General features: G+C 38.1%; 1 protein-coding gene across 1 annotated transcript in view; it reads right to left on the reverse strand.

Moving 5' to 3' along the window:
* Positions 1–25630, reverse strand: part of kcnq5a (potassium voltage-gated channel, KQT-like subfamily, member 5a) — a 119370-nt gene that overhangs the window by 82219 nt on the left and 11521 nt on the right. The window lies entirely within an intron of this gene.

Genomic DNA, 25630 nt, shown 5'->3' on the forward strand with positions numbered 1-25630 from the left:
TGCTGTCAAATGAAGGATATCTAGTGACACACTTTGGTGGCAGAGCATCAATCGGTGGCCAGAGGATTCATATACCGCAGGATTTATAAGAGCTGTTGGCGAGGATCCCGTAGAGACAGGAAAACTATTTCTGGATTACATATAAGAAGCCGCTTCCTCGCCCTGGTGACTGCAGTATTAAAAGGGAGGCAAGCAACTGGTGGCATGAAATATGCACAACGTCATTATGAATGACCAACAATGGCGCGGAGAGAGGTTAGGGAGGGGGCAAGGTACAAAAACAGGATCTTTGCAGACTTTAGAGTGCTGCAGAGCTCTCGGGTATTTCTGTCACTCATAGTTAATGGGATTTTTGTTTGTTCAGATGAGGCCAAAAGACAGAAGCCAATTAGAAAACAGGCTACACTTGAGATTATTTTTAGCAGCTGATGAGGGCGCAACCAGAAACACCAGGGTCTCAACTCATCTTTTTCTTTCTATGTTGCACTAAAAAGCAGCATAAAGAGTTATCGGTGCATTAGAGTTACAATAGATCACACTGTGGGGACTGTACAATGTGTGTGTGTGGCTCTCATCCTCTTCTGATCCCTCTTTGCCAAACTGTTGTACTTTGATCTATGAAATTGCAACATCATCACCCCGACGTCAAAATAAAAGCACCATAATGTCTCACAGATGGAAAAGTTTCCATATGAGTAAGCAGCTGAGTAAAGAGTCCGTTAGCAGAGGCCTGAAACAGCAAATATTGTCTGTCAAATGGCCCAGAAAGTGCGATTAGAAATTATAAGTAAAACGTTAAATAAATGTAAAATGTAAAAAATACATGAAATAATAAAGCCTGACGTTGTTCAGAGCGCAAAGCATAGAATTAGACTGTATAGATCTGCCTTTATGGATCGGGCACATTGTGAAATGAAAGCAATTCATTCAATGCAATTTGGAATAAGGCTGCGACATAAAATGCGGAAAAAGAGAACTCAATATTTTCCAGATGCACTGTAAGTTAGTAGTTAAATCCCAAATGTTGCAAAAAAAAAAAGGTTGCTTTCCAGTATCTATCCATAAATACACCATCCTGTGCGGTGAAATGACCTGTCATGGCTCGCTCTGGCAGACAACAAACTATCACGGTGACGGGGCGCAGGCTGCGAAGTAATTTGCAAAAGCACAGCCAGTACTGGTCAGCTGTAATGTCAGGCAGATAAACTGCATATGAACACAGTAAATTCACTAAATCAAACAAGACAACAGCAAGGAGGTAGGCTCTAAATATCTCTTCCAACCAGAGTTGTAAAGAGATTACAGAGCATAGTTTCTGTGCTTGTTTTAGACTTTGGAAGCTTTTTAAAGAATTAGTTTTTCCCATCAGGATAAACGTGTCTTCATGATATCCTAATATTTAAGTTTTTGGGGGATTTTTTGACAGGCAGTTTTTAGTTTTGTAAATGACTCACAAAACAATAAAAATAAAAATACTTTTGACATTTTAGTGTCACGCCTGTTCAAAATTGCCAGTGAAGTAAATTGAGCCTAACTCCAAAATGAAAATAAGGACAGACAGTGAAACAGGTGGATAAAAATGTTGAAACTGGCAACCAAGCCAAGGTAAAATCTAAAATAGTTGATTTTGTGGCTGGCTATTTCCACAGTTATGTTTTCTCAGGGACAATGAAAATAAACAACCCCTGAATGTCTTGGTTTATACAGGGTTATACTAGAGTGGACTTTAATAAAAAGTGGATACAAAGCAGCCAGTGTGTTGAACTGCAGATATTACTTTTCTTCTTCTCTGAGTGTATCTCCTGCTGTAGATCAGTGGCAAGATGAGCCAGAAAAACTGCTTTCCCTTCAACCTACACAGTCAGCTTGCTCTGAGTCGAGAAGAAATTGTGTAACATCAGTGTAGAGGCAGAGCTGAGGGTGTCAAAGTGGTCCAAGTTTTCTGATGCCATCAGTGTCCTAAGATTCAGCTGGCAGTCACTGAAGGATTTTACAGGTATCTGGCACAACTTAATCCTAACATCAGCTTCACCTGTCATTGTTTTTCTCAGGAGGAAACCACCGTCATATTTTGAGACTACCAAACTGAATTGTCGTTTCTGAGGTTGGGTTTGGTGTACATTTATGAATTGGTCCATGGTAATGCTTAAGAGGGAAATCTATTTACCCACTTTTAGGTCTAAAGCTTCCGACGTACGTACAAAAATGTATGGGCTTTACATTGAAAATGCTCTTCTTTTGTTTCGAAGACTTATGGCAGTCCAGGTTTGTGCGGAATTTGAGTTTTTTGAGTTGCTAATGAATATAGAGATCTGTGTTCAGTTGTTGAAGCATCTTTAGTTTTCTTTCTGATCATTATTTTTGTTTTCAGATTGCTGAACTCCCTCCCTCGTATGCCTCTATCTGCCCCCTTCCCCAGCTGCATCTACTCACATGTTTTTCCATAGCTGTTTCATTGTAAGTTCTTTGTTTATTAGAGACTTTAGATTTCTACCATGACCTGCATTTGGGTCCTATCTAAATTTTAACAAGACGACATCAGAGAAATGGGCTGGGTTTCCCACAGGAGACAAGAACAAGTTTGCTCTTAGTAAAAACCTTTCTGTCTGGGAAGTCCTCTGAGTCCTGCCATATTACCATGAGTACGAACTATTGAAAAGAAAGAAGAAAACAAAAATCACATTTTGGCAACTAATCTGCATCCAAATAAGACTTTATTTGGGACTGCATCTGGACTGCAGTCCAGCATTTGAAGACTGTAAAGGATGCCAATCAGCAAATGTCAAGAAAACCCTGCCAGGAGGGCTGAAATTAGTTTCAGATTATTTGGATTCAGTATAATTAATGACAGGGGTGAACTCAGAGGGACCGAATGCCAAAATTGAATCAAAAGGTATTTTACAATACAATATGCTTTATTGTCCCCTTGGGGGAAATTAGTCTCGTTCTTAAAAGTGCTGCACTTGGCAGTTTGACAGAAAAATATGCACAGGATGGTAACCATGTGCTCAACATCACCATTCAGTAGAATAAAAGATCACAAAACGCCACTTTCATTGCACATGACCAACGCTCCAGAGCGGTAAAATGTATTAATGAGCAAGTAGTGGAAAGTACTTATTCAAAGGTGTGCACAATTATTTGGGTTTTCTGAGATTTTCTGTATTAATTTTTTAACATATATTGTGCCCTAACAGATTAGTTTGTCCTTCATTAGAATTTCATGCAGAATAAAGACATTTTAAAAGGTAAAAGCTAACAGAAGAAAATCCTTTCATATCCACTACATGCAACAGTGAATGAGGTGCAGGTAGAAGACGAATCTCGGTAAATGATGCAGCGTGTGGACGTCAGGATGTACGGTCCAATAAACGCAGATCAAACACAACACTGCCTTGGCTCAGTTGTTGTTTGTGCGTAATTTAAAACAGTGATTCTAGTGACCACCTGTGATATGTGTTCTGCATATGAAAACGTCCAGAAAAGCAATATAACAGATGTATCTTTTTCTATCGGGGATTTAGAAGGAAATAAATGTCTACGCCTCAGAACTGGCAATAATAATAATATTTAACGATTGTGTGTTTATACATTTAAATACACAAGTTCTATTTTTTTTTTTTTGGTTGTTGCTTTTTTCCCTGAGGCTTTTTCTTTCAGAGGAAACAGTTCACATAAAGTGATTGATAGGTCACTCATTTTATTACTTGGCAAATCCCATTCTTCCTGAATTTATCTGTATTTATATAAAAGTGTTGTTTTTTTTCTTGCTGTCAAGCAGATATTAAATTGAGATTGAAATTTTGCTAAAGCACCAAATTTATATAAATCAGGTATGATACAAACAATTATTTGTAATTTTATGTTCCATTCTGAGATATGTGGATTGTTTGATTGATACAGCTAATACTAAATGGGAAACAATTTCAACACCTCGGCTACATTAAGACCAGAATCAATCCAGGAGCACCATTTACATCGGCACTTGTTGGCTAAACGCCCAACAGCAGAAATATGGAAAACTTCAGATATTAGCTAAGTAGTGCTGAGAAGATTTCCACTGTGTGTATTGATGTATATTAACCCTCCTGTTATGTTCCGGGTCAAATTGACCCGTTTTAAAATTTACAAATTAAAAAAAAAAAATAGAAGCATTTTTTTTGCATGAAATGTTTTCTATTTGTCTTAATAGGTGCACTCTAGACATAAGTTGAAAATTTATTCATGTTACACATTTGTACCAAACCCTAGGTCTACTTTTTACATCGATACTGTTCGGGTCAATTTGACCCGGCAGTCAGGTTAAAGTGCAAAAAAAGATTTTAAAATGTCCAATTCTATATGTTTCCTTGCAGTTATGAACCATATTTCACCACACACACACTCACACACACACACACGCAACCACACCCCCACAAGCCCACTTTCTCACTATTCTCTTTACTTCACTAGGAAACTGCGAGAAAGCAGGTGTTCACACAACCTTTGACGGGAATCTTTTCTGTTCCTGTGGACAAACTCCACCCACTCTGAGTGACACTCAGCAGAAGTGGAGAAAAACATAAATACTATCTGCATGACTCATTTATCTTGATTTTAATCAGCGGGTCAATTTGACCCAGAACAGTATGTGTGTCTCAAGTTCAATTATAAAGATCACCCTTTGGTAAAAAAAAAAAAAGTATAATATAAAATAATTTACCAAAGGTCAACTTCAAGGAAATTATTGTTTTTTTGTGTCTAGGTTTTTTTCAGTGGACATTAAAAATCTAAATTCCATTTTTTATGTCCAAATGAGTAAATGAGCAGGTTGTCGTCATTGATCCTTAATTTCTGAGAAATAATAAAACATCATTGCACAAATATTGATTGAAATGGTTAGTATTGGAATTAATAATCAGATACAAAAATGTTTTGGAGGAATTTTTTGGTTTCTGACACTATTGCATGATTAAACACTCCCTGGGTCAAATTGACCCACGAACATTTTTGCTGTACCCTAGAAACAAACATAACAGGAGGGTTAAGGTATACTGTATTTGGTGTTTGAAGACACCAAATATACCAACTGTCTATTTAAATATATGAAATATTTAAATTTCATATATTTAAATATATGAGATATTTAAATAGACGGTTATCAGCATTCTGAGGGGTCTCAAGTATTCGTAAGTTTAGTTAAGCCTCTCAAATGCCAATGGTTCACTGTGTCAGGAATTAGCAAGTGCAGATTTTCCACCAAAAATAATAACTGCATTTAATCACAGTCAACACTCACCATGCAAGACTCCACTGGTGAAGAAAAAGCACATTTAAAGTTTCCCATGAGACATTTGGACAAGCCATCCTGGTCAGGTGAAAACATAATGTCCCTCCAAGTTGTCCCAAAACACAACAAACAGTAAAGTTTAAGAGGTGATTGCATTATGGTGTGGGGTTGTAGCACAAAATGTGGTGCTAGTGTACTTCGTGTAATTAAATGAAGGATGAATGGAGAAATTTACAGACATTGTTGATGAGAAGCCTGACTATGAAACGAGGGTGGATTTTTCGGGAAACAGTGATCTGAAACACAGGCGAGGAGACACTCAGCTGGTTTCAGAAAAAGACTCAAGATTCTAGAGTGGCCCAAGTTATTTCTGGCCCAGTACAGAAATAACTAAGGATCAGAATGATCCATACTTCCTGAACTTTCAAGATTTGTGTGGAAGGATGGGACAAATTCACTCCTGAGAAATGCATGCGACAGGTTTCACATACAGGACAAGTTTTGAGACAAAAAGGTTTTGCAGCAAAGAAAAAAATTTGAGTAGGCATGTTTAGTACTTATTTTTTGTGACAGTTCACTTTACTTTACTTCCTTTACGGCTTAATCTGTTGAGATTTCTTTGAACGTCTGCATGGATTGTTACCAACATCTGGTGCGAATTTCACGTCAACATATATCTACAGTATGTTTTTATTTTCTTTTTGAAAAACAAAATGAAGTAACGATAAAACAGACTTTAATGAAAGAAAGACATCACAATAAAAAGTAACTTTTTAACTTTTAAAGTTTCCCTCTGCAATGTTATTACGTCTGCTGTTTGCCAACAGCTGACACAGAATTGCTTTCGTCTTGCCACCATTTCCTCCCATCAGTCAGGCTGTTTCACAGCCTGCGGTTGCTTTAGGCCAGCCGGCTCAGCTGGGCCACAGATCAGCAGATTTCCAGTAAGAAATCATCTTCTCTGAGAAGTGATTTCATATCTAATTGCTTTTATTGACTCGACAGGGCTGAACTGGCGAACGCCCCTTTTGGCTCGTTGGGTCAAAGCAGTCGCCACAAAAGAAGGGTTTCACGAGTGTTTCTGGCTTATTGGAATCCAGACTAAAAGTTAAATGGCGAATATTGTTTAAAATAAAGTTTTAAAGTTTCAGCGACTTTTGAAGTGACGAGGATACTGCACAAACTGTCTTGCACATTGATCTGTTGTTTCTTTGCTCTGTTTTGAAGCACACCAACACAGATCTCAGCAGCGGACCAAACGATGATCAATGGAGAGCTAGTTGTATAAAATCAGTAGGACCATCTGCTTTTCAACACAAAGGGTAAAGAAGAACTCCTATAAGTAAGGAGTAAAAAGAATAGAGGAAGAAATTATCGTGCTTGGCTTAAGTAAAACACGCCAAGCACCTGACTGAGTCATTTATGGTAAACCTGTTCAATATTACAGAACCTGAAGAGCCCCTAATGAAGGTGGCAGGGTAATTAAAAAATGGGAGCAATCACAACAGAGGACATCTCAACATCATTATGATTAATAGAGCATGAAAACACAAAGGCCAGTGAACAGGAAGGGTATCATGGTACTAATGACTGCGTTGACCGAGTCATTTATTTCACTATAAACCTTCTCCAACACACCCATGTGCACGAAAACTGGAAATTTGTGCAAATAGTTTTGCTCAGACTTTAAAACAGTAACTTTTAATTAGAATAACCTGGGGGAAAAAAAGACATTTGATCAAAGCATAAATTTGTGGTGCATGAAATGGCCTACTTTCACGCTGACAAGGATTTTGTGCCAAAGCGTATTTATTTCATTATCAGACACCTACGTTAGATCAATATGTCATTTCAAGCACTGTGGTTTGGACACCACAAGGGATGATACATGTCCCACAAAAATCAGCACCATTTTTTCAGTGTTTTAGACTAAAGTCTTGATGCTTAATTCTTATTTTTTGATAAAGTCAGATTTGCTTTTTTTGCTTGGTCACTTTTTCTACTAATTAAATATGACCACAATTAGACTTCTGTGTGAATGGTCTATGACCAAGACGAGCAGAAGACGAATGTTGACATCACACAGCAGAGCAACGGAAGCAATAATGGATGCAGCCGTCTGTGGATCGGTTTTAAAGTTGTTGAACAAAGGGAGCCGACAGCATCATCACAAGATCATAACAAGATGAAGGAAGCTAATAAAAAGAAAGTACAACAAAAAGTACAACAAATACTACTACACATTCTCTGAATGTGTAGTAGGATCCATAAGTGGTGGGTTTGTGATGTGATATGCTTCAGTGATACAGACTTCTTTTATAATTTCATGATTATAATTTTTAGCCAATGTTTGCATCCAGTCTGGCTTTTTCTTCTTCAATGACGTAAATGAAGGATTAAATGCGACATGACTGTTCTGAGTGCAAACTCTTTGAAAACAATCCGATACGCATCTGATTTAGCACCTTATACTGAAGTGGCACAAATCTGATTTTTTTTTTTAGGTGGAAAAAAAACCAGAAATATATGGGACACAGATGCAAAAGAAATCTAATTTGGGTTGTGTGAACATAGCCTGAGGATGGCGATGGACATGCCAAATCAGCTAATTTCCATGTTGATAGTAGAAAAAATATTTTATTTAAAACGCTTTGGAGGTTTTTGGTCTTTAAAGGGAGAGCAGGATAACATTTTTGAGGGTGTGGAATACATAAATGACTTGTTATGAAGTGTACAGCTAACTGTTATGGAGGAGGGCTAGCTTACTGAGCTAACAAACTGAGAATGCACAGAATTTGCTCAGAGACAGAGGCTGGGCAGCAGGACTGTTAGCCTTGCAGGACATAGACCTGACTTGAATGAAACTACTACATCTCTGCCGTTTCATACTAATGTTGCTTGAATAACAAGATGGATTATTTACACCTGCATGCATACATTTAGCGGGACTGGAGATAAACATTCAATAGCACAGCTAGCAAAAACGGCAGGGTCTGTTGTTACAGCTATATGCTAATGCTGTGGCTCATTGCTAAGCTAATACCTAAAAGGAGGGATGGCAACCACACATAAACAATGAACAGTAGTTTGTTACAGAACGTCTCAGTGAAGAGACATTGCTTGACAAGGAATCATACAGTATTTTTAGGCAACTCCCCTTATGGATTGGATGTCAAGACATGTGAAAGGTGCTTCTAACCTTGAAATAAACGAAAGAGGGAAAATTCCTTCATTTTTTTTCTTTAAATTTATGAAATAGGAAAGACATTTCTTGTTTCTAATCATAAATTTGCTCAAAATATCAAGGGCTGATTTACAGACTTTTGAAACAAACATAATTACAGTGCAACGTCTGTTAACATTTGCATGCAATGAATAATTAGTTATAGATAGTAGTTGTTGTTCCATGGAAAATATTTCAATGTTTTAATGATAGGATAAGTAATAAAGATGTCATATTCAATAAATCATCACAAGGAATGTGGTAGAAAAAAAATGCTACAACTTTAACAATTTTAAACTCACCGACTTCGCCTTCAAGCTCATCAGTGCAGATGGTTTGATCTCTTCCACCCATATATTTCCAATTACAGGGTCGAATTATGAGCCAGCTGTATTCCTAAATGTGATTGTTGTTTTTTTGTTTTGCATTGCAGTGTTATACTGACTGCTATTCCCAATTATGATTAATAAAAGTGATTCATAATGGAAAAACCATTACGACTTCACACACCCATAGAAAGCGGCTCAGTCATACACGCTATGGTTGCCAGACATGTCAAGTTTCTTGGCTGACAAATGTTGTTTTTTAGCAATTATTTCATGATCAATGGGATAAAAATGTTTTTCTTATTTCTGTAAATGCTTCCCGACACTTGGGTCATTCATCTGCTGTGAGCCCGAAGACACTGACAAACACTTTATAAAGAGGCATCCAAGTGCATTCACTCTCAAACACACGCACTGTTTGTCTGATGGCTGAACTGAGCCTCGTCACCGCATGGGGCAACATCTGTGTCAGTGTTGTGGCAACTGCTGCGGTGAAACCAATTCTATATCATTCCATGGGCTTCTCATAAATAACATGAGCATCAGCTCTGAAATGCAGATTGCATGTCAGGGTGGATGTTGTCAACACAATGTTTTCCTCCACCACAAACCAGAATATTTGGGATGTTTCAAACAGGCAACCAGAAAATCTGGAGTGCACCTTATGCTGGGATCTTATTTTACTCAGTCCAGACCTCACACACACACACCCCCACACACCCTCCGGTGTCTTTTATGAATTCATATGACTATAACTCTTCTACGCGAGAAAAAAGGGATGCAAGGTTGAAATTCTTCCATCTTCTCTTGGAAAATATCTAAATCTCCATCATATTGCAGCAGAATCCTCCCTCTGAGCCAGTCTAACACATTTCTAACGATAGCTGTTGCAATAGACATGTGATCAATATCAACGGAAAATACGTCTGATAGAATGTTGAGCTGAACACCGATCCCACACCGCACAGCATTCTGGGGGATGTAGGCAGAAAATAAGGTTCAGCCACTCAGTCTCTCATGACAAGGTCAGTCAAATCAACTAGCTCACTCACTTTTTGTTTAACTAGCAACATCTGTAATACATCTGTTGTGTGATGCATCTGTAACCGCACTGTGCATATCTTTGAATGATTTTGGTCCTCAATGATCATGTCAAACCTCTGGCCTTGTTGGTTCCATTATGAGGCTAAAGACTGAAATTTGATTTTGAATTGACAAACCTATTACATCCAGGGACCCGTACTGACCTGCTGCTCCTCCTCCTCACACTTGGCACCTTTTCTGTACCTTCAGATTTTTTGTGGAAAACGTTGTGCTATTCGTTTTAAGCAACATGGACCACTGTGGTTCAGCTGTAGTTCTTACTGGTATTGTAGAGTGTGATCTACAGCTCATCGAAAAGTAATTCCAATCTGTTATAAGCACTGGAATTACCCACATGTCACCAAATGACTATGTCAACCATGGATTATGAGAGCCAGTTACTACCAGTTTCTCACAACATGCCTACCAGCTTGGCTATTGCCATAATTTCAACACTCGAAGGGAAAAAATAATAAAGAAATAGCGCCCAGAAAGTTATTTAGGTAATTATTTTTTTGTCTTTTCTGCACTCCATTGAATTTGTGTGCATTTCAAAACTTGTCTGGGCTTTCGAAAGCACCAATATCACAAAGGTAGCTGAATCCAAAGTTATCTTACAAGAATTAACAGAAAAAAGATGAGACAAGAGGCAAGAAGAAGAGGACCAGAGTCTGAAAAGACCGGAAAAGAGTTTGGGGAAAAACAGGACATAAAGATGAATGGCAGCAAACACACATTATATGAGATGGCCCCTGCTGACTTTATAAAATAGTGAAGTCATGAGTTGTGATGACTTGGACAGTTTGCATCTCTGACTGGCTCGAGCACTGCCGGGTCTACACCGTTTGGTGTAAGCTCTAATGTCTTAAATAAGGCAGAGTCTGTTCTCAATGCACCATTTACCTCAGAAACCTTCGGCAATATTTCATCCACTGGCCTCTCTGAAACTTGTTGTCTTCCCCTCCTCCACTCCTCTTTTCTTTACTTAACAAGGCCAGGAGACAGAAAGGGGAGAAGACATTTGTCATTTTGCCTGTCAAATTGCAGAAGCTGCACACTCCTTCATGGTGTCTCTGTGCCGATGTATGTGTATGTGTGTGGACTTGGTTCTGCAAGTATGGAAAATCTATCGTGGCTGCAAGCTAAAAATGAGCTCATTTTACAGCAGAGACCCTTGTGTGCCTGCTGATGTGAGAGCACACAGCTCGGTATTGTTGGTGTGAAGAACTCAGGTGGTCTAGCGCAGCACTGTGACCACCTGTGGGTGTATATGTTGTTACTTTTTTATGTATTCATATATGGCTGAGCTCCAAGTTGAAAGAGACCTGAAAATATCTGATCTGTTTTCTCCAACATGTCTGCAGGTCAGGGTCAGTGAGGTCTTCAGTCTATTAGATACGAGAGCATATACCTACCTAGATGGTGGCTAAATAAATACTTTAAATCAAAACTTATTTTCCAAGTAGGGCTTGGTGGATTATTTTACATGAGCAAATATGTACTAGCAATCCTTCTTACAATAAAACAGAATTAAGTCGGAATAAACAGTGTATTTCAAAAAACTACTTTCTGTTCTAGGAGTTGAGTCTTCAGTCAAAGAACTCTAGTCCATCTGCCTAGAAAGTGATTTATTTGGGGAGGTGTGAATGCCTAAAACTGTCCTGCAGACCAAAAAAGCAAACGCTGGTCCATCTAAAAATCTAGGTCTTGATTTGGTTGAAGTGAAGTCTGGTGCGGATCAAATCCACATATGAATGCCAAGCGGGCCAGCAGCCACTCCAAAAGCAGGAAGCAAACTATAGTGCAGGGCATTCTGGGTAAATGCAACCAAAGCAAACGTGAGAGTCTCGCACTAGCATGAGAAAACAGAGCTGGGGGACATGGGGAAAAATTTTTCTTTTGCGTTACCTCTCAATATGCTTACTGTAATATTTGCTGTTCTATTTTGTATACAGTCACAAATGTCGATTTAAAATTTCAAATATATACACATATAAAGAGCCTCAGTGAAAACATGCTCATTCTTAACTCTTTGGTGCAAGAGAAATGATTGAAAATCGATTTATTCACTGCATGTTTGTTTGTTTAAGGCTGAGATGGATCGGCACATGAAAACGCCCCTTTAAACCATTCAGACTAGCAACACAAAAGATACGCAATCAAAACTGTCAGATGACTTATTACCCATTGATAATAACTCGGAAAAAGTCCAGAGTTGGATGTATTTTTCTCTCTCCTTCCTATGGAAAGTTTCTTTATATATTACAGGTCTGTGGTGCATTTCTACCCTAAAGAAAAAGACATAAAACTTCAGATATTTCACGAGATTTTAAGCTACATGGAAAAACCTCACAAAAACTTTAACAGAAAGTACGACGGCCACCGTAAGAAAGGTTTACAGTATTCAGTTAGGCCACATGAACTGGTTAGTACATTATTGCGAGGGAACGCAAAAGAAAAAAACTTCCCCATTTCTCCTAGAGGGCTCCATACTTCTTCTCCTTAAATGTTGCAAAATATACAATGCCAAAACTTCTTTTTGAGCAAATCAAAAAGGAAATCTCTCACTTTTCTTCTGTGAGAGAAGTCAGTTTTCCAGTAAAGGGGCCTTAGTCATACCAGATTTAAACACCCACTTGTGCCCACTTAAATACTTACTCTAATTGTGTAATCAGTGCAAATGGAGATGGACAATGAATTTCTAAGCTGGATAATCTGTTGCCGTCCACATCACAGCTGTGTCGTTCCTGGATTTGAAGTCATTCCTTAACCTGTAAAGACGCTCATACCCATCAATATTGCACATGAGGTGTAAAATGGTCACAGATGTGATTTGTATGGAACTATATTTTGAGATTCCCCTAAGAACTTGTTGGAATCGCTTCAAATGGAACCTACTCCCTTCAGCCAGAAGTCAATATGTGCTATAAATGCATTTAGACACTTTTGTTTGTCAGATTTTACACATAATTTGCTTAGGTTCTCTCATAGAGCTTTGTCTTTTAATCTAACTGTATGAAGAAAAGCTTGTTTTTAATAATAGTACAAAAATCAGGCTCTCCTTATTAGATGTAAGCAAAATGAACAGCTAAAAGTCTAAAGATCTTTAAATGTACAGCATTCCCCATGTGCCACAATCCAAGTGCAATATGCTAATAGGAGAGAAACCAGTTTCTTGTTTCCATCCATTTGTGTCACTCTGCTTCAAATGATTACATTTAAATAGCCCCATTTACATGGTTCACAGAAAGTGGTTATCTCTGTAATTCCTTATGATTATAAATAATCCCTAACAAGAGACACAAGTTAGTTGTAATGGACAAGTTGTGAAGAGGAAAATCTCAATCTGTTCTTTTCTCCACCTCAGTGGAGAAAACACAGCAAAACACACGTAAAAATCAGAGCATCTTTACTGTCTGGGTTCAAAAACTCCAGGAACGACGAGAGGTCGAACCAAGTTTCTCTTCTTTAACTGGCCATAAGCAGGTCCAAACAGCATTATATCAAAGAAGTGGCCCTCTAGAGCCATATGTCTAAGAAAGACAAGGAATTAGCAAGGAGATTTTTCCTAATAGTTATTAATCTTACAATCAGCAGCTTTAATATTGAGTAAGAGGAAACATCTGGACAGACTAATGAATAGGTTTTCCCTCTACACATGACAAACCGATAAAAGCCAGGATAAGTTTGTGCTGCACTGGGAGAGCAGAGTTGTGTTGTGAACGGTCGAAAGAGACGGACATTTATGTTGATTAGAAACACAGATTGAAGGCTGTGATCTTTAGCCTTTGGCCTCCTTATAAGCAGCCTAATGCAGCCTTAGATGAAGTTGACATTTAGCAAGTGTAGCGAACGGGCTGACATGTTTCCCCTCTTTCTGCTGCCAAGATTCCTCCCCTTTCACCCCGTTTGCCCTCCCATTCGTTCTGACATTACATGGGATTTCTTTGGCATTTGTGCACTTTCTGTTTAGAGTGTGCTTATTGATGAGAGGAAACAAACAGTTTCACCTTTTTTGATGCAGTTCCATTGGGTGGAGAAGAAGCAATAGACCCTCGATTTCTTAAGGCCTAGATAGACTACCAGGGCCTTGAACTGTTTCCAGAAAAGGGTAGTTCAGTGAGAATGGCAGGAACTTATCCATCCTTCTGATTTTCTGTGTATGGATTTAAAAAGTCAGTAGATCTTAAAGTTGAAGACTGAAAATGTTACATCTCTACATCCTAATACCGAGGATTTACAGTTTAATTACTAACGTTTGCAATAAATCCAAACAATTTTTTGTCCAGTTTCACGTCCCAATTTATTTTCCTAGAAAATAATTGAAAATGCATAGAACCAAAAAAATTAAAAGGATATATTTCAGATGTCTAGAAGTACTTTTACTTAAAATACAAACATAGCATCTCATACCTTATAATTCCTCTTGAGAAATTTTCATATTAATTACTTATGGTTTTGCTATTTATTATCAATTTTAATTGTCTGTTTTAATTTTGTATAAAAGTGGCTCTTGTGTAAGCTGAATTGCGTTGTATATTTTAAGCCGTGACAATACTGAATGTAATCTCATCTAATTTTTATTTGGATTCTGAGCTGGTATTTTACAAAGACACAGTGCTACTACAGATGGAGGGTAATGTGATGTTGGGGATCCATTAAATGACGTCAGTGATTGCTTGCAAGCGTAGATCTTAGGAGTTTTAGATTCAGCTAAGACACTCATGAGACTTAGCTGAATCTAAAACTCAGCTCATCGCATTGCTCAAGTGATTCATTTGAGCAATGAGATTGTTATCTACCATTAAAACCAGCACTTCCAGGTGAATTACTTAGAAAAGCGATTGTGGCCTGCAGTCAAAACCAAGAGCATTTGTCTCAGTGGTGCATGTTCACACTAAACTGTCTCCTCAGCATCTGCCACCTCCCCAAAAAGAGCTTTACTATTTTTGTTCAGCAAGGTTTATTCCAGTGTTCATTAAACAACACAAAATGCTAACTCATAGCTCACTGAGCCAAAAAAATAAAAAGAGACTTTTTTGGAACAAGAGTGGCCTTTGTAAACTTAAGCACCTTTTTAAATTTGACTGAAGTATCTTGTTCTCCTCCACTGCTCCTCTCTTTCTGCACTTCTCTCTATGCCCAAAATATCTTTACACTGTCACCTCTGACAGACCCAGACTAGTGCTCTTAACTTGGATAGCTCAACTACACCACTATATCATTTGTAGGTTACTTTGTATAAAAGCATCTGTCAAATGCATAGACATAACCATCAGTTCATAAATATGGACTTTTAACGTCTATCTTTGTCATTTTTGTTTGTCAATGGTTTGTCAGAATTCTTGTTACCTAGACCTCCTTATTTCTTCTTGGCATAGTTATAAGAATGTGTAAACGATATTTTGATACAAATAAATGTAACTAAAAACTTAAATATCTCCCATTTGTCCAACACTCCTAATTTAGTGTCATGCTCACAATTTTTTCAATGTGCACCACAGATTGAGAAAGTGTCTTTGCCTCTCATTTAGTTTTTCAGGGGACAGCACTGTACAGGTGTCAGTAAACGACATCTAGTTCAATCACATTTTAAAAGGTGCCGTCTCTCTTCACTTTTCGCTCCCTTTAGCAGACAGCATTAAAGGCTTTGATTTTAAACCCAAACAACTACCTGTCTTGCTGTGGCAGGCTAGTGGAAATGTTGGCTGCAGAACGACTGAAGGCTTACTTAGAGAGAACAGAGATTTACTCTACTTCAGACTGACCATGAATGGATCGGCCCAATGCCTACCCCCCCCCCCCCCCCCCCAACACACACGCATTAGGTCTTTCTATCTTCACAAAAATTTTACATTGACGTCCATTCATTCTTTTTTATACTCTAAACTCAATTTACACCTTAGTCCTAAACCCAAATTCTGATCCTAAAGCAGCAGTTTCTGTTACACTGGCCCAGGCTTTGGGCCCCATAAGGAGCAGTGGGTCCTCTCAACATAGTATTTGTCAGAAATGCTAAAATAAAACACACAGACATGGTCTTTCAGCAGTTTTGAGGACACTAATTCCCCCAAATCCACAGCAAGACCCCAAATCTAATCTGAATATTCACCACTAACAATTTGTCCGCCCAAGCTAACACAATCATAGCTGAAAGGGCCGGGAAAGTTTGCTGGCATAAATTCCCTGAAATATTTTCTCTCCTCTTGGCTCATCTCGCGTCACACGTTTGCGATGGCATTTATGCATACAAAAGAAAAAAATATATATAAATATTGATGGATTTTTTTTATGCTGGGTGAATAACAGGCTCGATTCTTGGCAGAAATCCAGTTGTTTGGCAGAGCAGGCATATTGGCACATGTATTTTTGTCTTTTAATGAGACAGTTTAAGTTTGGAAAGTGGGTGGGATTTGGACTGAAGAGTCCAAGCAGGTGGGCTTAGGCTTATATACGAGAAACTTATTCATTTGGACGGAACTGAAAGAAGAGGCTCTGCTGCCTTTGATTCATGTGTTCAGGATGGCTTTGGATGTTCCCACTATAGAGGTGACTTAAGCATATATTGCTGGAAGGAGTCCCTGGGGAGCACTTGGAACATGATGGAAGGAGTACATATTCCTTCTGGCCTGGGAATGCCTCAAAATCTTTAAGGAGGTGCTGAAAACTGTTGCTAGAACGAAAGAGGTTTGGATAAGATGCATGCTTGACCGTAAGCATAAGCAGTGTTGAAAACATATACCGTATTTTTCAGACTATAAGGTGTAACGGATTATAAGACGCAGTATCAGTGAACAGGATCTATTTTCATATATAAGACAGCACCGGATTATAAGGCTCATAAAGCGAAACAAAATACGGTAGTCGGATGGGTCAGACTTAATCATTAACAATAACTGTCAATATTACACAAAGAAGTACACTCACTTTTTCAATCATTCATCTTCTACGAATCCATCAAATTCCTCGTCTTCGGTGTCGGAATTTAACAGTTGGGCGACAGCGGCATCAAGCAAGCCAGGATCCCTCTCGTCATCATCCGATTCAGTCTCATTGCCCACGAGGTTTCTGACCAGCAGCGATTATGCTTCGACAATCATGGGGAGTGGCTTCGTCGCTTACCAAAGTCGTAATAAAACATACGGTACACTGTTCATACATAAGGCGCACCGGAATATAAGGCGCATTGCCAATGTTTTTGCAAATATAGGGATTTTATGTGCGCCTTATAGTCCGAAAAATACGGTAGATTTATTGCCAAATCTTTATAGGCTCTTTCACAAAACTTTGCTAGCTTGGATGCCCTAATGCCACCAAGCCAGGCAGTTACCACCCAAAACACCTGAGTAATTTATGGGTCGTCTATCTTCTTGGTTTGATGCTGCAATAACAAATGGTCAGTCAGCTCTCTGGAGGATTTTAGCAAAATAAAATAGTCTAAAATATCAAGACAGAAATCCATTGAAAGCGTTTTTCCCATTAGGATACTAGATGGATGCAAGACTAAGAAACTAAAGATCAATAGACTTTAAGCAAGGGTTGTTTCTGAAGACAAGATATCTAGAAACCCTTTGATCCACAGCACTCTATGCAAACCCTGCTGAACTCCACTAGTCGCCTCTCTTGATTGCACAATGCCATCTTTGTTTTTCAAAACTCACAATTGCAAAAGAGATGGTCGGCTTGGTTGGTGTTTTATAAATGTCAGAAGCAAATTCAGCGAGGGGTTGGTGTTAGTGGCTATTAGGTGGAACTGTTCTGTGAAAGAAACTCTTCACGACAACAAAGCTCACTTTGAATTTATAACAGAACCTGATTTGGATTGCCCTGACCTGTAAATGAATTGTTAATATAAACCATTGAAACTATATGCTTGTTAATGTAAAGTATTTTAATTGTCTGACTCCTGACATTTAGCCTCTCTTTAACAAGCACTAAGATCAGTGCAGATTAAAGGATAAAGCAGTGTACCTAATTAAATCTTCAAGTTGAACATTATAACAAATTTAGCCTGGAAAAGTTTTGTTGTCTTCTGAATTCATGAATCTGATAAACCTGTTTTATTGCTGTTGCTTACAGAAGATACTTGAGCACACCGCCCTGGCAAATACATAAAACAAATGTATGTTCTTGTCAAATTACAGCCTGTAAAGGACAAGCGTTCGGTTATGATGGCATTTCACTTAAGAACATTATGTTACTCTGCACTGCTAAGATGTTTTTCCCTTTTTTGTCGTTTTCAGCCTTCTTACCAAGGCTTGCAGGTGTACACTCCAGTACTCTAGACTCACTCAATGACTTGCCGTTATGCAAGAGACAGCCATCGTCGCCGACTGTCCGTGTAATCCTTTAAGTTATGAGGCAAATGACTTTTAGACAGAACAAAAAGCAGCTTCAAGACATGTTTAAACGTCTTGTTCAAATCTAAGTGTTACATATAAATGTAAAATTTTTATCTAAATGTTGAATTTAACCCTAACTGGTAAATTTATATCTCGAAAATATATCTCAATGTTCAATCTAGACCTCAATTTCAAATTATAATCTAAACATCCACAGCTAAATACTAAGTCTAAATTTGAATTTTACATGTATATTTTAATCTTAATGTTGAATCTAAAATGTTATGAAGACGTACAAATTAACCACGCCCCTTGAACTGCCCTCATTACTTGTGGCCAATCTCACAAGAAGGTTTGACAAGTTTGAGTCACAATGACAGACATTTTCTGAATTTCTGCACCAGAAGCTGTACGAGGTTTTTGATTTTAAAGCAAAGTCTGGCATCAGTGAGTTTAAAAACACCTAAATGACCAGATACAAGATATTCAAAAACAATGCAAGAAGCTTTTTTATCCAAGTCTGAGAATAAATAAAGACCTCTGAAAGTAAAACATTTATATCTGTAAAGCTTTTACTTTAAACTGATAGAGGAAAAACCCAAATGACGAAGAGAAATGTTACTCAAACAAAAGCTGGCATCTCTAATAATAATAAAATAATGCCTGTGGCTGCTGTTTGTGCTGTTATTATGCCATGATTTAATTAGCTTAGCTTTGTAGTTGGTCATGTTGAAGTTTCTGTGTTGAAGTCCCTGATAAGCATACATAAATCCAAGGGAAATATTAAAATAGACTCTCTTGTAGTCAGCAAAGGAAAGAGAAAAAGCTGCTGCTATATGGAATAGACATAAGCCATATACAAATAATCTGTAAATGAATTGATGTAGAGTCATAGCAAGAGTACTGATCTTTGAACAAAGGAAAGCACACATGGAGCAAAGCAAGTCTTTGCCACAACAGCCTTTCAGGATCATTGAGCTTCTAATTAGGCATGCCATTGTAGAAAGATGCATCCTAATTTTCTCAAAATTAAACCAGTGGTTTAAAAAAAAAAAACAACAAAGCTTATGATCCACTGTTTTAGGCTCACAGTGACGCCCCATCTTGGCAAACAAATAAAAACAGATGATGGACGGGGCTGAAGTTCCCTTCTCTGGGGAATACCATTGAAGGTGGTGTTCTGTCTGGCAATGGCTTTTGATAAAAAACACTTTAGTCAGTCACACATATGCCAGATATTCTTCAACGAGAGCACTTCAAAAGGGCGGGCATGGATCATCGACTCCACAACAAAAGAATGATCTTTACAGGGCAATAAAGGAATCCTGATTAATAACAGATCCAACAACATAACTGAGAGCGGAAAAGTGAGAGAACATCATTTTAATGTCTTAATGAAGATGAAGTGAGCACAGCTGGTTCATTCTGGTAGGTTTTGTAAACATATGTCATTATCTAACACGAAAGCAAAATAAAAATTGTGGCACAGACAGGCTAATTCATCTGCAACGAGAGCAGACAGATTGCACAAGTCCGACTTCTGTCTTCGGGAAAGTGGAGGACTCGCTGTTTCAGTCACCAGCTGAGGAATTGTAATGAGTTCACACGAATAGCAAAGTCAGCTCGCACGCCTACCCACATCAGAGCTGTGCACTCTCAAGGAAAGTCAGAGGAAGGAATAGGATCATGTTTAAAGACACTTAAAACTTTACTCAAAGCCATTTTTCTCTTACATGATTTTATGTTTTACACAGCATCTCCAATCTCCATCTCATTATGTCCGCAAGGTTGATGAGATTCATCTTGTATGAAATCTAGGGCAACAATCAGTTAGAGGCTGCATAATGTTTGAGACGGGAGGGGAAATTTACAATCTTTAACATATAGCCAGAGGTCCAGTGGACCAAAGCTTATTCATGAGTCCTGACCCAAATTTGATTGAGAGACTTTGGAAAAGTAGCTAGAGCCCTTTCAAAAAAGAAGAGTGGATAGAAAAATCAGTCTGGGGATGATACAGCTGGTGGAGATAATAGACTTCAGCAAGAATTTTAGCATTGTAAGTTTCTCCAGGTATTAATTTGTGAGGGTGGAGTACAAGTGCAAACCACACTTTTCACCCTTTTATATTTAAAGATAGGGGAAAAACACATTTCATTTGCTTCTGTTTCAATTCCATGAGCTACTTTGTGTTTATCTCGTACAAAAGCCAATTAAACCCACTGGAATCTACTGTTGTTATCTGACAAAAAGTGCAAAAGTCCATGGTGTATGAATGCCTTTCGTTTGCAGCAGGTTGAAAATGTAGCCAAGCCTTTGCCTTCCTACGTAAATCTGATTGATTCTCATCTCTGTTCACTGAGATTTCTCTCATTGAGCTAGATTTCTAAGGTAGAATTTCTACTGCGCCAATCAGCAAACAGAAGCAGAGAACATTGATTTTCTGCGTTGTTTTAGGATCGTAATCTGCCTGTAGTTCGGCAATAGCGAAGGAAGTGAATGAAGTCATTTAATCCATATTGGTCAAGTCAAGTCAAGTTTATAGCACGTTTCAGTGACAAGGCAGTTTAAAGTGTTTTACATCATAAAAACTGTGCTTCCAAATATTGAATTAATTTAAACAGCCATCTCGTTCGGCACAGCACTTCTCTCTTCAGAGAGGGGGATGGTTGTTTGCAGCGCAAGAAATTTCTGGTGAGCTTCACAGCATCAAACCAGCGTGTTGTATTCGTCATGGACAAACATTGGAGATTTGGTAACATTTAAAACCTCAACAGAGTCCACACTTCCAGGAAGCAATTGATTTTCAATAGCCAAAGGACCAGACCCTTTCTATTGAGCAGAAAGGGACAAGGATCTGGTTTGAAACACTCCTTAGTCCAAAGTGAAAATACTCATAACTTCAAAGTCAAACTTTTGAGGTTATACTTTATCTGAACAAATCCCACAAAAACATTTCTTACCGTCTTTGTCTAGGTTTACACAAGCACCAAGTATTTCTTGGACATTAGGAAACTTGAACCTATCTACAGATCTGCTTCACAAGAAAATATTTTATTTAACACACACGACAATGCAGGTAATGGCATTGTAAAGTGTTCTTTAAGTGTGGCAATTATAACAGAGTCAGTCATCACCGCTACTGTATAATAATGCCTCTTTAAGGCAATTATTTCCCTGACACTCTTGACTTTCTTTATGTCTGCAGATATGCAGAAACTCTTGTCGGCCATTTAAACACTTAACAGACTCAAATAAGAGCCTCTTCTTTGGAAGCCAAAGCAAGCGCATGCAACGACACTGGCCATCATTGCACCCTTTAAATAACCAAATAATAACTAAATCCACAGGGAAAAGCACGTTTTAAAGCAAATGTGATGATATGAAAGGCTCCGTTAATCTTTATTAAATGTGTTTTAATATCAAAACAGATTGCGACTGGTGACACGTGGTGTTTGTATCCATCTCATTAGTTTTCTAATGATGTTTATAATCGATTCATCATAGCCTCACTAGGTCTAAATAAGCACATAAATGTGAATCAGCCATGTCAACCAAGAGTCAAGTGGTAACTCTATGCATTCACATAGAAAAATATGGAAAGAAATCTCTGAATTGCATCATAAAGTACTAAGAAAGCCACACAATCTGCTATGAGTCAGTCATTTTATTTTTTGTGCAGTTTAAAAATGTATGTGAATGGTTAAACTTGTCAGTTTTCCACTGACAACACCTCACAGTTGGACAACCAACCTGTCAGGCTAACGTGTCACCAAGTGGCAGGAAACATGGAGGAAGGATTTGAGTCTTTATTAATGATGCATGGTGTGTCAGGATGTAGTCTGCAGACACTGTTCAAAAATGGTCAGGTTTATGATTGCCAAGTGCCAACATTTCTACCTACTCATGGAATCGACAGCCACTCTGCACATTGTTATTTACTTACCCCTCAGTGCTGTGAACAAGGCAAAAACAAAAGACTTGAGACTCGACTTGGGCTCCTGGTCTAAGGCTGAGTTTTTGTCTTTTGTAATAAAGAGTGGAAGGAAGCTTGCATTTGAGTACAAACTAAAGTTCCTGCGCATGTTTTACTGTGAAAGGATGCACTCAGTTATTAGCCTGTGACATTGGTGGATAATGAGAGGTTAATGGCTCAAAACAATCGGATCGTGTCGCCTGCAATTTTGTAGCTAGCTTAAAAACTAACAAAGGTCTAAACCCGTTTCAGTGCAATACGTCATGAAGAAGTGGAAAAACTGTAGACAGGGATAAGCAGAAATTAATTCAACTTTAGCAGGTTTTAATTTCTTTGTATTATCTTTACTACAAAACAAAAATAGTTATTTAAGTTTCTAATCAGATAAATATGACACTATTTTTAAAGTATTGTAAAGCAACCCTTAGTATATCTTTGCATGCTAAAGTAAATTTTAAAAGATTTAAACATAACTGTTTAAGAAAATGAATACAGGAATATATTTAAAGATTCTTATTAAATGTCCATGTGGTAATTTAGACTTAAGGACATATAGTCCAGGTTTGGAATCCTAACCTACAGTAATTAACCTTGATGTTGGGGATTTGATGAGAACTGACTTGGGGTGTAAGACTTCAGACATGACTTGGACTCACCCCTCCAAGACTTGAGGCTGGACTTGATTTGGCAAAAATGACTTGTGAACATCTCTGTCCGGTTCTAGACTCTGTTCTTAGTTTGGTTTATTAAAGAACACGGATTGTTTTCCACAATAAAGTCAACTCTGCGCCACTTCACCGTGTCTCCGTAAACCTCTCGCCCCGTAAATATTTCATCCTGCCTCTGATTTATGTCAAAACATTTATTTAATGGAACAGTTTAGCTTCTCATTTCATATTATTTATCTCACTCTCGCTCTAAACAGATGCTCTAATATCACAATTTTACTTCATTAATGTTGATGTTTGTGCTTCACAATCCTGATCAACATTGGAAACTATGGAAAGCCATTTCTGACATGATATGTGTGCTTTTTCACCATGACATCATGTGCAACAACCATAGTTAAAAGCGCCCCCTAGCGTTTATTTAGCCAGACAGCATTAAAGACTTTGATGTTAAACCTAATCAACACCAGCAGGGTTTAATGAGCCTCACAAGGAGTTATTTAAACACCTGGTAATACTGTTTATGACAAACATCTGGCTTACGTTTAGTAACTCTGCTTTCAGATTGTTACACTTATTGTATCAAGACTGCTTTCAATACTAGAGTAAAGCTCGGCTCTTTCAAAAGAAAATCTAAACAAACGTGAAGTAGAAGAGCATAAGTTTTGCACCAAGGCCTAAAATCAAATTAATTATCAAAGACATGTTTACATATATAAAACTTGCTATACATATATTCAATAATAAAAAAACACATATATAATTTTGTAGGCACAAATGTAAAATTGTTCATTAAAACTTTTTAAATTTGACGCAGCCGTCGCGGGTTCGACTCCCGGACCCGGAGATATTTGCCGCATGTCTTCCCCCCTTTTCTTCCCCCTTTCCTGTCAGCCTACTGTCATATAAGGGACACTAGAGCCCACAAAAGACCCCCTGGAGGGGTAAAAAATAAAAAAAACCCTTTTTAAATTTATAACCTGAACCGTCTCTATGGCTTGTTGAATACGTCCCAATCTCAAGGTTACAGCTGTCATAACTCCACAGTGAGGTGTACGATAATATGCCTTACTTGCTTGGGAGTAGTTGAATCTTCCTCCTTGTTCCCTTACACATTTTCCCTGATGGGGTGTGTGTGTCAGAGTGTGACCTTCCGTTTGCTCTCTGTGTGTTCCTGCAGGCATGGCTTCCTGATCCCTGGCACTCTGCATGGTTCAGCTGCTCCTCATTAACTCATCACCATGAAGTTTATCTTCACTGCGACTCACTTCACTCCTCGTCCGACCATGTTACTTGCCAGATGGGTAGCACTCAATCCAGCTGAAAAATTTAAGCTTTTCCTGAAGTTAAGTTTTTCTTAATCCATTTTCTTCGCAGCTTTTCTCTTTGTGCCTGTTCTTTCTGCCACCTGCTGACTGGCCAACCTGTTCTGCAAACCTGCCAGAGTTTCTGGAATCACTTACAGTTGTCATTGGGATAACAGTGGGCTGATGAATTACATTTACCACTTGTTTCTGCTCATGTCTGCTTTTTGGATTCAATTTCCTTGAAGTCAGGTTGTAAGAATTCTAGGGTCTGCTGGTTAAAACCTGCACTTGTAATATTTCCCACCTATTTACAGCAAACATTACCTCCAACAATCAAGACGGCTGAAATTTTTTTTTTTTGTTGTTGTTTTGTTTTTTGCTAATGCTCTTGCCCACACCAAGCATAAACACCCAAAGGTGCTCTTTGTGTCACATGTGTTACGAAGCTCTTGTTCAGAATTAAATGACCAGAATTTGAAATATTTCTTCCAAGATTTCTTGCTGTGAGTGATCATTAGTGGTTTATGTTATTAGCAGAGCAATGTGTGCACAAGGTAGCAGTTGCTGTAAAAAGGTTTTAGTATAATTTTAAAAACAAAATCAAATGATTTGATGTTTTTTATTCATTTAGTATCTTACATGAGAAATTACCTCATTCAGATCAATCATCAAACAGGATTAAATATTTCATAAAGTATAAAGAGCCAAAGTTTGTTGAATTTTAAATCATGGCTCCTATTAAGTAAAATTAAATTATGGGCCATTATAAAGAGAAATTTGCTTTGTTCTCTCTTGTTTCTAGAACTGACAGAAACCAAACTATAGATTTATTAGCAGAGATAATGTATATTTTACATATCCAAATATAAGCATCTCAGCTTTAAGCCACATTTTATAGAATCCAGTAACATCCATGGTCACTTTATTCACCAACTGCTCCAACCAGACCCAAAAACAGCAGGGTGACTGAGCCTGTCTCAAGTTAAGAGCCAATAAATCATCTACTAGCAAATCCATCAAGTCTGATAGTATTCATGTACTCTGCAGGTAAACTCGAATAGCAGAAGTGGACAAGTTAAAGAGAAATATCAACATTGCTGTCCAAGCAAATTTCCGCATAAAACACAGCAACAAACCTCTGAACAATCATACCACACTTTGACCTGAGCTTGGTCAAAATAGACCAAAGCCTGGTGTCGAGTCTGCCTTTCTGAGAAACAAAACTATGTTATTTTCGTCACGCATCTACGTCAACGAGAGCCAATTTCAGCACTTCAGATGAAGTGTGTGGGGACCTTTACATTGTGACCAACTCTTGGGGAAGCAGAAACTGATATTACTTCCTGAATAACATCATTTTCTCATTTTCTTTAATGTAGTCCTTCGCCTGAACTCCTCCGTTCTCCACATGCTTGAACTTTTTACGTTCAATTCTATAT

This window comes from Xiphophorus hellerii, chromosome 22 (genome assembly GCF_003331165.1).
Source record: "Xiphophorus hellerii strain 12219 chromosome 22, Xiphophorus_hellerii-4.1, whole genome shotgun sequence".
NCBI classification, from domain to species: Eukaryota; Metazoa; Chordata; class Actinopteri; order Cyprinodontiformes; family Poeciliidae; genus Xiphophorus; species Xiphophorus hellerii.